We start from the raw sequence: 13,804 nt of genomic DNA, 5'->3' as shown, positions 1-13,804 counted from the left end.
GTTGTTAATTTGTAGATCACGTGTAACGTGATTTCCTTTACTAACTCCTCATTCATATTTGATTTGATATGAATCCTGCTTTTCACTCTTAACCTGCTGAACTGGAGATGAATGTATGAATGTTTGTGCTTCACATTCAACGATTAATTGGGCAGAAACTGAAGTATTGATGCAGTAAGCAAACATAAAGGCAGACGGATGGCTGCTACTAAACTGATGTCAGTGACCGTATTGACGTTTTTTTGGACATTTAAAAATGCAAACTCAGAGGCGAAAGAAAGTTATGAAAAAAAAGAAAGAAAAACAACCATGCTGTAAGCAGAGTGAGGAAGTAAGCATTTTGTTTTTGTAAAAGTCTACTGTGCAGAAGCTCATCCAGGAGGAAGAGTGTGCCCAGCTATTTATTGCTCTGCTGCTGAATGCAGCGCCAGCTCAAAAAGGCTTCAAATCATTGGGGAGATTGTTAGGCTTCTGCGAGAAAATTACAGAAATGCAGGGGAAATGGATGAGCAACACTTCATAACAATTAATCAGGGGCCGCTGATTAATAAAGTTCATTTTTTATTCTCGATGATTCAGGGGATTATCAAAAGGACACTGTCCTTGTCATTTTGATTAACAAACCCATCCTCGCTCTGGAAGAGGACGCGCTGAAGGGAGACGCTTTCTTTCGCCCATAAAATAAATATTGAATGAGAATATTAACTCGTTAACCTTGACAAGTATTTGTAATTTTCATAAGGGGGTAAACTAGCAGATTCAGCACAAAAACTGCTGTGGGGGTTTGAGGAAAAGGCACAGCAAGAGGGGCGGGGGGACGACAACACACAACAAATTAGAGAGAATGAAGAATGCTACTGCATGAATCCTGTCATTTTTTATGGGCTGCAATGATTAATTTGTTTGTTCAAATTCTCAATTAAGCCAGGAGGAACTGGCAGAATTAGAAAAGGAGAGCAGTGCAGTGTTGTCTTGGCTTTGCAAGCGCCCCGGGGAGATATAGCCCTACCTGATCTCAGGTCGTCCAGCTACTCTGCAGACAGCTCACACAGCCTGGAGCAGAGGTGTGGTGTACGTCCTGGAGATTCATTTCAAACAGCACAGGAAAAATGCAAATCAAAATATTTCGTCAGCCCGCTCGATAAATCATTCTGCCTTTTTCTTTCATTTGTCCGGGTCGCCTTGTCAAGGGTAATGCCCTTAAAATGTCAATTGTCAGAAAGAGCATGCATTGCATTAGACATAAAGTACAGTTCACCACACACAAAAACAGCAGTCAGTCGCAGTGCGATACAGAAAGAAAAGGAAAAAAAAAGATGGAGCTCGCACTTCCCTTTTCCCTGGAGGCCCTGTGCACTTATTATTTGTCAGAGTGACAGATGTTTTTCAAATGATGGTGTCTCATGTGTGCTGAACTTCTACCAAAGCCCTACCGTGAGACACTGTGGGACATTATACACCATCTGATGGTGGAAACCTCTGTGGACCGAATCTCTGTGCTTCACGGCTTCCTGCAGGGAAGTCTTAACAACAGAGGAGGAGGTTGTCAGGGTGGTCTGCCGAGGTGAGCGCAACGCGTTACCGAGTTAACAGCAAGCTCCGGACCCGGACGCGACTGGCAGATATGCAGCGGCACAAAACTCTGAATCCACGTCAGAACGCTGGGAATTTGTTTTTTTTGTTTTTTTTTACAGCGCAGAAATAAATATAAATTTAAGCTAATTTGCAAGTAACTCAGCGACTGCTCAGTGCCACAAACTGAAGAGGTATATTTGTAATGTGCATTTCTAACTGTGTGTGGGAGGAAAACACTTGAGTAGCATTTTAGCTAAAATAGTTGTGGAAATATGCAGTTTACCAGCACAGAGTATGATGTATTGTTGCTGGACTTTCAACTCAAGCCATAAATGCTCAATCAGAGGCAGACATTTGATGACAGATATATTTGTTCGATTTTCACTCATCACCATCCCTCTAAATTATACAGTACAAGTTAATATGCATTGCACTCTACAAGGTTGCTTTCACAATATATAACCTCACAAATGCAGAACCACTCATGTTTGAAAATACATGTACTTCACTTGAGGACATCCTCAGAGCAAATGAACTGGTTTTGTTCCACTACATTTATGTAATGTCTGCAGCACATTGTAAAGCTACATTTTCACTGTAAAGCATCCCACTTAAAGAGTGTCGCTGGATCACGGCCTCTCAGCTGACTCATTGTCCTGTACAACACTGTTTATTTAGCATCTTCATCAGACTGCTTCCATGTTTAATAGTTTTGTAATATTGCAATCAAACAAAAGAATACATCTCACACATTAAAGTGTAATATGCAAAATTTGAATTAAAATCATCCGGGTAGAGGGCTGTTTCGGTTCTACATAACGCTGCAAATTCGCCAAGCGAAAGTGCAACTTTGCTATCGTGATTACGACCATTATATGATTTTTGTAATGAAATCACAGTGTCTTTTTTCTGGACCAGTGGGTGCTTTTAATAGTTTTGGCCACCTTTCTTTTTCCAATTCAAGGTGTCCTCTATGTAAAGTATGTATATCCAGAGCAGCAGCATTGACTAGAGCCAGCGCTTGTGAAGCAAAAAATGCTTATTAGTCAAACAGTCCCCATCGGAATAATGCCACGGTCAGCCAGTGGTGAGGGATAACTCTGTGTGGATGACACTCTGGAGCCTATTCTGTAGGGGATCTGCTTTAGTACAGCACGCACAAACATGATGTATGGACACACAAGCAGAGAAGCATCATGGGACCACACAATGGCGGAGCTGCAGATGAGTTACTGGAGCAAGAGCAGGGATCGTGTCGAACATGCTCTTCAAACAATGACAGCGTGTTCTAGTTTCTGTTTAACTATCCATTTGCCACAGCAACCTTGATCAAAAACTCTTTGCAAAAATTAAGCAGATGCATAAAGAAAGATTATAGGTAATGTTAAAGACACCAGCCTCTGGAGAATCCCCATATTATTCTTTTATCTAATGAGGATGGTTGCAGAAGAAAGTGGAACAATGGAATTAATCGACACGTTTTTAGGATATAGGTGGTGCTTGAGGCTTGGTGACGTTGGGACGACTTGCAGGGCTTGTTGTTGATCTACAGTAGCTGCAGAGTTCATGGCAGGCCGGGAATATTCTCTGTACTTTTTACACAAAAGTACTGTACTTTTTCAGCACAAAACCAGGTATTAGAAATACAACAGATATGACGGGAAAAGTGGTGAAAACACAGGTTTATACAACAAGAAAATAAATGACTATAAGAAACACACGAAATGAACAGAAGAGCTGTCCAAAGTCAGCAGACAACAATGACATATGTAAAAAGATGTGTACTCAAGGAAGAATTAGGCATAATCAAGAACCAATTAGACATATGACTTGATGATAATTGACACTAAGCCCCACCCCCCGATGCTACTCCGTCAAGCTGTCAGAGCCACCGTGGAGGCCACACTGTCACTAACTGAATAATATTACTGGAAAAAACCCCAAAGTGATTTCAGAGAGAAACAGGGTTTACGATATGCATTTGGTTCATTGTCAGACTGGTCAGTATTGGCCAGTCTGAGTTTGAGGGCAGAACCTAACGAAGGGTCATTTCCTTTTTTTACATTTTCAAAATATAGTTATGAGTCATTTGTGTAATCTCCAGATCACTGGCCATGTTTGGTTGCATAACATGTAGCCTAAGATGAAGACAGACGACCTACGTTATGGAAATGTGCATTGCTTATTTTTCCTCAAAAATCCCACAGTTTTAAATGCTGATGTGTTTGGGCCTTAACAGAGTTATATTTAGTCTGACTTTCATTGCCAGGGCCCTTCAAGTTTAATACAAAGAGGTTTGTCAAAGCATCATATATTTATGTGGAACATTTGCTGCGTATGGGGAAGGGGAAAATCAATTTCCCGCCCCCCACTTGATAATTGATCGTTTTTTCTGAGTGTACTAGAACGATGACATGCCAGGCCGATCATATTTGGAATGGTTGTAAAGCAGCCAACGCCTGTTTGTCTGTCTGCCTGTCTGCCTGCCTGCCTGTCTGTCTGCCTGCCTGTTTGTCTGTCTGTCTGCCTGTTTGTCTGTCTGTCTGTCTGTCTGTCTGTCTGTCTGGCCGTCCATCATATATCCATCTAATTTGAACATACACTTATACACACATCACCCTTTTAAAACAAGTACTTTGCTTTTCTTTACCCAAACAATGAAGTACGATAGTGTGTAAAACAGTATCAAAGATTAAGCAGGGACAGGGTTGTGTACTTTACTGATTTAATTCCTCATCTCCACTTAACAGTCTCTAAGACACCCTGTCATTAGCCAGTAAACCTTCTCAAAATAAATCCAATCCCATAAATCTACCTCTGAAGGAATCTGATACTTTAAAAAAGTGACAGTGACTGACCTTGAGATTTATTTTTGTCACACCAGAAACTGTCTCCCTCAGCAACGATAGATACGCCTGTCCAGATGGTTTTGTGTGGCATCGTCTTGCTAATTGTCAGTGATGCCATCAAAGGGATGTAGCAGACCTGACAACTTAGCTGATGAGCAATAAGATGAGTATGAGGGTAGAAATTGGAGCCAAAAACATGTGACAGCTATTCGGTGCAGCCTACCTATGCTTTTAAGCACTTTAAATAATTTGGCTTCCTTTGTTTCCTGTATTTGTTGTAGACTTGAATCGAGTAGAAAGGAAAGCTATTATTATGAAACAGGGGTTCACAATAGTCATTTCTGTTATTATGAAGTCTAATTACATTTTACAAGCTATAAATATCTCTGAAAATATAATAATGCAGAAGTAATTCACCCATAATAGCATGCTGTATTAATCAGGCCTCAGTAAACTCTGTCCGTGGTTATAACATGCCACATGTTGTACTGACGCTATCACCTGTCTAAGTTCACTTTAAAGTTGTATGGGCTGCAGCGCAGAAACGCAGCAGTACGTCCCTGGTGACTGTAAAACATGCAAGACAAAACATATGACACAGGGGATGATCCTGACCTGAGAATGACATGTGCTAAAGTACATTATAGTCATTGCCAGGATAAAGGTCACATTGACTCCTGTTATAAATTGAACGGGACAGCTCCAGCATACATGGAGTGTCAAGTGTGAGGAGGTCTGAAAGAAAATCCCTCGGATGTTTCGGGACACACACACACACACACACACACACACAGGCGGACGGATAAAAGTGTCTACGTCTCGCTCTCACTTGTAATTAGCACACTTAATCATCACATTAAAGGAGAAGTCCGCGCTAAGTTCATAATATAATGGAGATGCAGTGACTGAGATGTGTGGGCTTGTGTTTTTCTGCTCGTGGTCATCAAAATACTGCAGAAAGGTAGGATGCAGGTTAAAGCTCACGGGTTTATTACTGCTGCTGTTTACACAGTTAATGAGTGAATTCACAGTCTCAACTATTCTGTTGCAGAAGCAAATATATATTTACATGTTCATTTGAGGCATAATAGTCTTTTGACTAAGAATACATCGCCTGGAACGGCAGTAAGCGCAGGAGCAGACTTCTGCTCTCAGATACAAAGGGAAGCGACTTGAAAGGAAATAAGCAAATGAATGCAATGCCTCATTAGGCGGGCTTTATTTGACCGTAGCCAATTAGAGAGCATCTGTAATTTAAAACAGTCAACCTAAAAAAAGACCCGATGAAGAACATATTTCTCTCATGGGACCGAATCCTTTGCCTTGTTTTGATTCAAATGATCTTTTTATTTTTATTTATTTTTTACACCAGTGACATTATTTGAACGAGTATGAATAATACACAGAGGACACTCGAGTTTAGAAATATGCAGATTGTCAGCCTACACCAGGAGTTTGTAAATTGAGATGAAAGAGTGATTTTTTTTTACGGAGGTCAAGGTTGCGTGTTGACCTCGCTCTCGGCCTGCTGTGCTGACTTGTTTTCCCCGTTGCTTTGTGATCAATATCTCTCCCTCCGTCTTCATCAACGGCCCGCTGAGGTATTTGCGTGCCGTTACCTTAACGACACAGAGGTGCGCTTTGAAAAACCGAGCTGCAGTCAGTGGCGAGACTGACAGCTGTTTACCAATGAATCACACCTCGGTGTAGATTAATGCGGCGCTCCTCACAAACGGAGACGGGCGCTGAAATGTTGAAATAGAAAAGTAGATTCCGAGGCTTCCGTGAGTGATCCGCATCAAAAGATATGACCAAAAACAAGATTCCAGCTGCTTACTTTGCAGGGCCTCGTGGAAAATAGTAACACCTGTATTGCTTATACTGGTTGTTAAGCATTGGAATAAAATTTTGTGCAATATGCATAACCAAATGCTGGAATAATGAGCCATCTGTATGTGTGGTCCCTTCCTTGGAGATGCCAAGAACGGCACCATCTGCGATGCAGCTACCAGCTGTTTTCCTTCTTATTACATGTTTATTAAAAGCTGAAGTTGTCCTCTTCAAGAAGAGTAAAAGAGAGCATGGGTGGCAATGTTGGTTATCTGATTGCCTCCATCTCCATTAGAAACAGACTTGAGCTCCGTTCCTGGTCCTATAAAAATACACTAACTGTTTCAACAGAACAGAGGGAGGGCTAATTAAATACTCCTTCTTTTTCATCAGCAGCTCGCAGGAAATTAAGAGAACAAACACAAGATTGACTGGCAGCAAAGCAACAAACATGAAAGAGCATGAATGAATCTAATCCACCAGGACTGGAAATAAACAAATAAATGATGTCACTTACCCACCTTCACTTAGCCCTTTGGGTTTGTATTTCAAAATCCCTCAGCAGGGTTTACGCATCTCTTCTAGTTGCATTGTTTTCAATTTTCAAAACCTATTAGCGAGATATCGATCGACCACAATTGAGCATTTATGCACAGCAGGCAACCTACATCCCTCAAGTCAGAATCAGATCACATCTCCCATAATTGAGGGTGGCAGAACTGCAGACCACCCTCTGCAACTGTCAACAAATTTCAGGAGCTCAAACTAAGATGCGTCAGGGATGCATCCTGCGCCGAGTGATGGACACCGAGAAGGAGAACTGGAAATGTCCATCAGCATCCTCTGCCATGTGCTGAACAAGACAGGTCAGGTCTGAATAGACACTGACAAACCCAGGGTGGACACACTGTCGACGCAGACTAAAGCAATACCAAGGGACAAGTGACAGGCTGCTCTGATGCCTTACTTAACTGCAGCACACGCATGCACGGAGGCAAAAATAGTGCGCGGCGGATCGGACGCCCGCGTGCACGCTCGTCCATATGGACCGGCAGGCCTCGCACCCTTAAAAAGAGATTAAATAAGCTTCAGAGGCGGTGTTTAGCCTGATGCGTAAAAAAAAAGTCCAAATGCTGAAGACGGCGCTGTGCGTTAATGTCTTTGATGAGAAACCAAGTGCAGAACGTATAGTCTAAAACAGCGAATTGATATTTCTGACAGTGCATCCACTCCTGAGGTCAGTGTGTTCACTCTACTCAATGCTCAATAAAACAAACAAAATGCCATCTATTTCTGTATAAACAATTACCTGCCATAGATTGTAACCTTATTGGATCGAGTGAAATGTTTGAAATAAATCATTAAAGGCGCTGACAGGGCATTTATCTTCACTCTTGCTTTAATGCTCTGTGCACAACACAGTGGATGAAGTCAGTCAAGGGTGTGTGTGTTTAGTTTTTTTTTTTTTTTTTTTGCCTAAGCCGGGCCCCAGTGTGCCTCAGTATGTGTGCTTGTAAGAGCACCGTTGCGTGTGTCAATCCTCCTGTGGAGCCATGTTCTCAAAGCTCTTCATTTTGAAATCAAGCATGAATAATTAAACCATTTCACAAGGCTGCTTTAACGATATATTACATGAGAGGAAATAGGTCAAGCAGCAATGTTAGCAGGATTGTTTGCATGGGTGTTATTGGGTTAAAAAAAAAAAGACTGCGAACAACACTCCTCTCCCTTCATACCCCACATACTGTACTCACTCTACAGATTCCTACAGATATGAGTAAAGGTTACATCTGGGTCATATCATGAGATTAACGTTATCTTTAACCCGACCACTGGAGGTGATGTTCACCGGCACACCAATGGCTTCGACAAAACAAAAGCACACAATCACACTATTTAAATGTGGATTTATTTATTTATGTTTCACATTTTTGACATGCAAGAACGAACATCAATAGAATAAATGATTTTAAATGAGCTTGACACGGAACATAAAAGTGCTGCGAATAATTAAATTACAATTATTGAAAAGAAACGTCTACTGGCCATAATCAAAGGGGACATAAAAGGTCCTTCTGATATCAAACCATCGGAAAACTATCTAAAAGTTATATTTTTCATAATTAGTCAGTTCAAATATGCAGCGTATTTTCAGACAATACACAGTTACAAGCAGCACATTATAGTCTCTTCTAATATCCGTCACTTTGATATTAATATCATATCAATCTATTCTTCTTTTGATGAACATGGAAACATTTTACCGTCAAGAACCCAAAACAAATAGATAGCTACTTAAAGCTGCTCTTATGGATTTGTTGAAAAAATGACTTCACTCCCCCAGCCCTTGTTGTCAATCCAAAATTAGAGAGATTTCAACTTTAGGAGACCAAAAAAAGAGGACCAAGATTCTCACAGTGTTACCGTTGCTATGACCTTTGACCTACGACCTTCTTTTGACATCGTAGCTTTACAAATCACCAGGTATAAACCGTACGGTGAGATCTCTATTATCGCACAGTGCGTAGAGGCCTTTAATACACATATGGTACATGCCAAATGTAGCCTTTATTTTTCAGTGTAGTCACCAAAATAATGGTTGCATCAGGTATTAACACCTGTCACGAAGAGAATGTCAAGTACCTACTTGTCAGCTAGCAGCATCAGGTGCAAACATTGCAACAGTATAACTCTGGTGATTGCGTTTCCAAAGTACACTATACAAATTGTTCAAAAAAATAAAATAAAATAAAAAGCTCCAATGAGCTCTGTCATGTGTTACATTCAGCCCTGAGGACAAACACGCCGAGTCCCACAAAGCTCCTCTAACTGCGCTTTCAACAATAACAACAACAACACTCACATCCGCTTGTTCAACCATCACCTACTTTCAACTCCATTGTGTTGTTCTTCTTCCACGGGACAGGACCACATGCTACTGTGTGTATAACCGTGAATATACCCGTTCACGTCTTTGTGCTGCTGGATGGATTATTACATCGCAAACACTTCTTTTAACACGTCGTTTTAATGTAGTTTAGTCTTGTTTCTGTGAAACGTCTTGATGCTGTCATCAAAACTCAACAACCAAGGCGTCATGTCAAGATGTGCTAAATGATGTTTACGTCTGTTTATATGAACACAGATTACTGCCATGAGTGTTTCATGTGATTTGTTATTCCTCGTCCTTGAAGAAAGATCATATTAGGCTTGCATCATTATATCGCCGCGCGATAGTCCTGCTCTGGGAATATTTTTATTTCTTCACCGCTTGTCAATCACGCAACTCGAAGTTTTTTTTCTTCTTCTTTTTGCACAGCAAATAAGTAATAGCTCTTTGTTTTAGCTTTGTTAAGTTTTCACACGAATTACATGATTTACATCTTAAAAATCAAGCGGCTGCTTTTGAGTGTATGCGTATGTTGTTGTTCCGCTTTGAAAATTATGAAACCAGACTTCGATCACAAGGCCATTGCACATGAAATCTCATTTTTGGATTAAACACAGGTTTGTATTTCCTCGACCGTCCTCCTTTTATCATGATAATTATAATTAGACTCCTTATCGACAAAACACTGTGTAATAGTGCAAACGCAAAATATGATTGAGGCCAGTCTAATGATACTGGAAATTGAGTTCAGATTTTGCCCAAATGGATAATTGACCAATGTGGATCATAAATCCTTTGTGTTCTTTAAATGTTGTAGAGCCACAGCGAGCCTGTACATCATGTGAGTCGGCCTGTGAGGCTGCGCTGTGTTCCATTTGAATCCACTCTGCTCCCGAAACATCGCTGTTCTTCAGATGTTTGCTGGAGTCTTTTGAATGAATCTGAAAGATTTACAATTTTCCACTGGATAGTGTTTGTATGACAAACCAATATGTAGAGAGTAAATCATCAACGCGCCCATGAATCCTGCGTGAGAGTTCATGTTTACCGTACAACGGGGAACATGATGAACAACCACGAAATGCCTTTGTTTATGATTTTTTTAATTTTTTATTCCTGCACAGATAGATTGAAAAGAAAAATGCATTTCACTTGGATTTTCAAGAGAACAGTTTTAAATACTTGAACCGTGTGAACTCGGATCCGACCAATTAGATACTTGTGAAATGTTGGAGAGAGGAAGAGGACAGACATAAATGTCAGAGATGGAGAAAAAGGAAATAAAACAGCTTAATTGCAGAATTGTCGTCTTTCTCATCGCACTCGCTGAACGGAAATAGTCCAAGATCATTTTATAACAAAGGAATCTGGAATACAGATATGTTAAGGAACTCGATAGTTTTCTTCGTTTTCTGTGTGCACATATTGTCATAGAGAAATACACTAATTCCAAAGTCTAATATTCTGTTGGCTCTGTTTTGGTCTCCACCATCTCCTGATTGAAATATTGTTGCCACACACTTCCAGTGGGTCATAGATGACGATTGACAGGGATTCTTTTTGTATGAGTCTATACATTGTTAAGGCTCATTCTCCCTTTTAAGAATTCAGATACACAGCTTTTTGGACAACATATTACAGCGATAGTGTGCGGTGTGATATGTAAAGCCATGTAATAATTATAAGGCTGTAAGGCTTCTATCAGCAGCCATGACTCACATATTGTGTACATATGACTCCGTCCTGTACTTTATGTCCCAGGATACAACACTGACTTCAAGGTTATCGTGAATATCCACTCCCCAGCCGGTGTTTCTTCACCTCTGAATGTTCCGGGATCGACGGTGAAGACGAAATTGAACTTTCTCAGCGCTGAAATGACGAGAGGTCAAAATGCCGTCTGCCGTCAAAAGACCCTTTCTGAAAGCTGCTTTGTCGACAATAAATAAAGGATGGTTTTGTCAACGGTCCAGTAGTGCCATGGGTGTCGTCCAACGAATGTGGACACATTTTCTGAGTCAGAGCTGCATGGAAATCGAGCGTGAGTGTACAAAGCTCAAGCAAACATTCAGAGAATATACAGTAAGAGGAGCAGTTCCGGTTCTTGATGAGATCCGAGATGAAATATGAACTTATTGGATTTCAGGCTTCGGCAAACTGGGGAAAAAAAAATGTTAGAATCCATGATATGATTTCACTTCCGCTCAAGGTTCATACGCCCGTCATCGAGCACAGGTCAAAGTTCACAAACATTACGTTTTGTGTGTCTACTTTCTCAGCACGTTTGCTTCTTCACTGCAAAGAGAGCCACAGGTGGCTCCAAAATAAAAGCACTAACAAGACATATGTTTGTCACATTTCGTTACAGTGGAGGAACACACTTGAGTGAAATCTGTTGAAGTTGTATCCCGGAAAATCCTCAAGCAGCCAGGTATGAGAATTGCAACCATGTGAGGGAGGAAAAGCTCATCAAGACTTACGGGATGACACGTTCCACCATCTGCACGTGGATCTGCCGCTGACACCGATGCGTGAATGGGAAAGTGAAAAGTTGTTTGTTTTTTTAAACACAAGTGGCAATCAGAAAGTTTCTCCGAACCAGTTTGGCGTAAAGGAACGTGGGCGGGCCGGCGTGGGGGTGCGGATGACGTAAGCGAATAGCAGCCGAGACAAGGTCATTGGGGGAGAGATAAGGTGGCGGTGTGCGCCGCCTGTCCCCGCACACACACACACACACACACACAGGCACACACACACACACACACACACATGCTTTGTGTACACACAGGGTGTTAAGAGCTGTCAGACAGGTATGGCTCAAGCTTGATCTGAGCCATGATTGATCGCACAGGTTCAGGTGGAGTTCACGGGAGGTCTCTGGTATCATTGGCAAAATGAGTGACAGACACAAAATAGGGTGATGGAATATTATCAGGAAGCCATTTGTAATGCGGGGCGAGCCTGGATCTCTAAGGGGTGTTGTCTCTCCGAAATGAAGTCATCCATCACCTCAACTTCATATTTGATTAAGTCTTGAGTAGCTTGTGAAGAGAAAGAGATGCTTCGATATCGTTCTTGCACAGTATGATACAACAGTTACATGTTATGTACATATACCAAAGTTAGAGGGCGTAGCTTGAAAAGTACTCGGTTGAAATACTTGAGTATTGTATATATTCATTTAAAAGTTTTAAAAAGCCTGTAGTGTGAATATTATAGTTCAGGATCGAACGTTATTGAAACCTAGAAGGATTTTATGACTTGGTTTGCAAAGTCCCGTTCTGTACTCATAACCGTGGTACAGTAATACCTATGTTTTGCTGAACCTCAGTACCTGCTTGCACAGAAGTAAAATACTTGATTAACTTTGAATAATTAGTTTTAGGGCACACGACTGAATCGACCTGAAATTACTTGCAGATGAATGGATGTTTGTATGTCTTTGGAGTGTTGGTTATGGAAAACCAATAACTCGATGACATCATGTAGTTCGGCTTCATGGGCACTTTTCACCATTTTGTGACATTTTTTCATATATTTAATGAATCAATAATGAAATGTAACATTAGTCGCAGATAAAATAGTTCATAAAGCTTGTATCTGGACTGATGCCTTTTATCATAAATCAGATCAGAGATGTATGGGAACGTGAATGAGATATAAACTGTATGTGATAATATGATAAACACAAGTGTGTGTGTACATATACAATATCCTGAAATGCCAGATTACCTAATTGTTTGTATTATTTATTAAGTATGCGTTTAAATCCCACTGTTTACATTGCAGTAAACTCGCCTATTGTGAATAAAAAGTGACACAAATGTAATCAGATTACACCACAGAAACGATGCGTGCGGTCAGGTACACGTATCACACTGATCAAAACTATGTTTTTTTTAAAATGTTCTAATCATAACTCCCAATTCTCATTCCGTGTTGAAGATGTTTAACTTGTGTGTGTGTGTGTGTGTGTGTGTGTGTTGTGCACGCTACATGTTCACACCAGCAGGTTTTAGCCTTCCACAAAGCGCGTTTAACCGGCGACACGTCCGTGACCGCAGCGGTTCTTTGTGCTGGAGGAATTCTTACAAACTTTATGTCTTTCATTCAGCGAGCAAAGCGGAAGCTGCAGGAAGAAGAAGAAGAAGAAGAAGAAGAAGAAGACGAAGAAGAAAAGGGAGAAAAAAAAGGCTCTTAAAACACACACGACCCGGCCAGCGAGCAGAGGGGAGCAGCCTCTTTTCCCTGGCCTCTGTTCCTTTAATAAACTCATGGTTATCTAGTGTAACAAATGTCTCGCTGCCATCATCAAGTCCAGGCGAGGAGGGAGGAGTTTTTAATGTTCAGTTTGTTCTCGGGATCGATGTCTGCTGGCGTCGCCTCTCCTCGCGCGTAACACACGCGATCATTACCAAAAACGCCTTTTACGCGCATTCACTCCACATCGTGTCCGCCTGAAAGCTGCCCGCGGGGACCGACGGACGACACGCCGACCGACGTACGTGCCCACTGATGGACACCGACGGATGGTGAACGGAGGCGATTCGCCCCCCGCAGGAGGAGGAGGAAGAAGAAGGTGAAGAAGGAGAAGAAGAAGAAGGAGAAAGAACAAGCCCGACTGAACATCTGCTTCCCCGTTGAAAACGATTCCGAACTG

The 13,804-nt window shown here is 41.3% G+C and overlaps 1 protein-coding gene across 2 annotated transcripts in view; it reads left to right on the top strand.

The window, feature by feature from the left end:
- LOC117733098 (teashirt homolog 2) overlaps positions 1 to 13,804 on the top strand; it is a 69,309-nt gene that overhangs the window by 16,385 nt on the left and 39,120 nt on the right. The window contains exon 1 of one of the 2 annotated variants that reach the window (XM_034536467.1): positions 13,338 to 13,804. This exon is cut by the window's right edge and continues 266 nt beyond it. The exons of the other annotated variant lie outside the window; for it this stretch is intronic. The gene's annotated coding sequence lies outside the window, so the exon portion shown is untranslated. Of the gene's footprint in view, positions 1 to 13,337 lie in introns of those variants that run through there. 2 annotated transcript variants of the gene reach the window in all.

Source organism: Cyclopterus lumpus, chromosome 7 (assembly GCF_009769545.1).
Source record: "Cyclopterus lumpus isolate fCycLum1 chromosome 7, fCycLum1.pri, whole genome shotgun sequence".
Classification (NCBI taxonomy): domain Eukaryota; kingdom Metazoa; phylum Chordata; class Actinopteri; order Perciformes; family Cyclopteridae; genus Cyclopterus; species Cyclopterus lumpus.
This window is presented reverse-complemented; position numbering and strand designations above follow the sequence as displayed.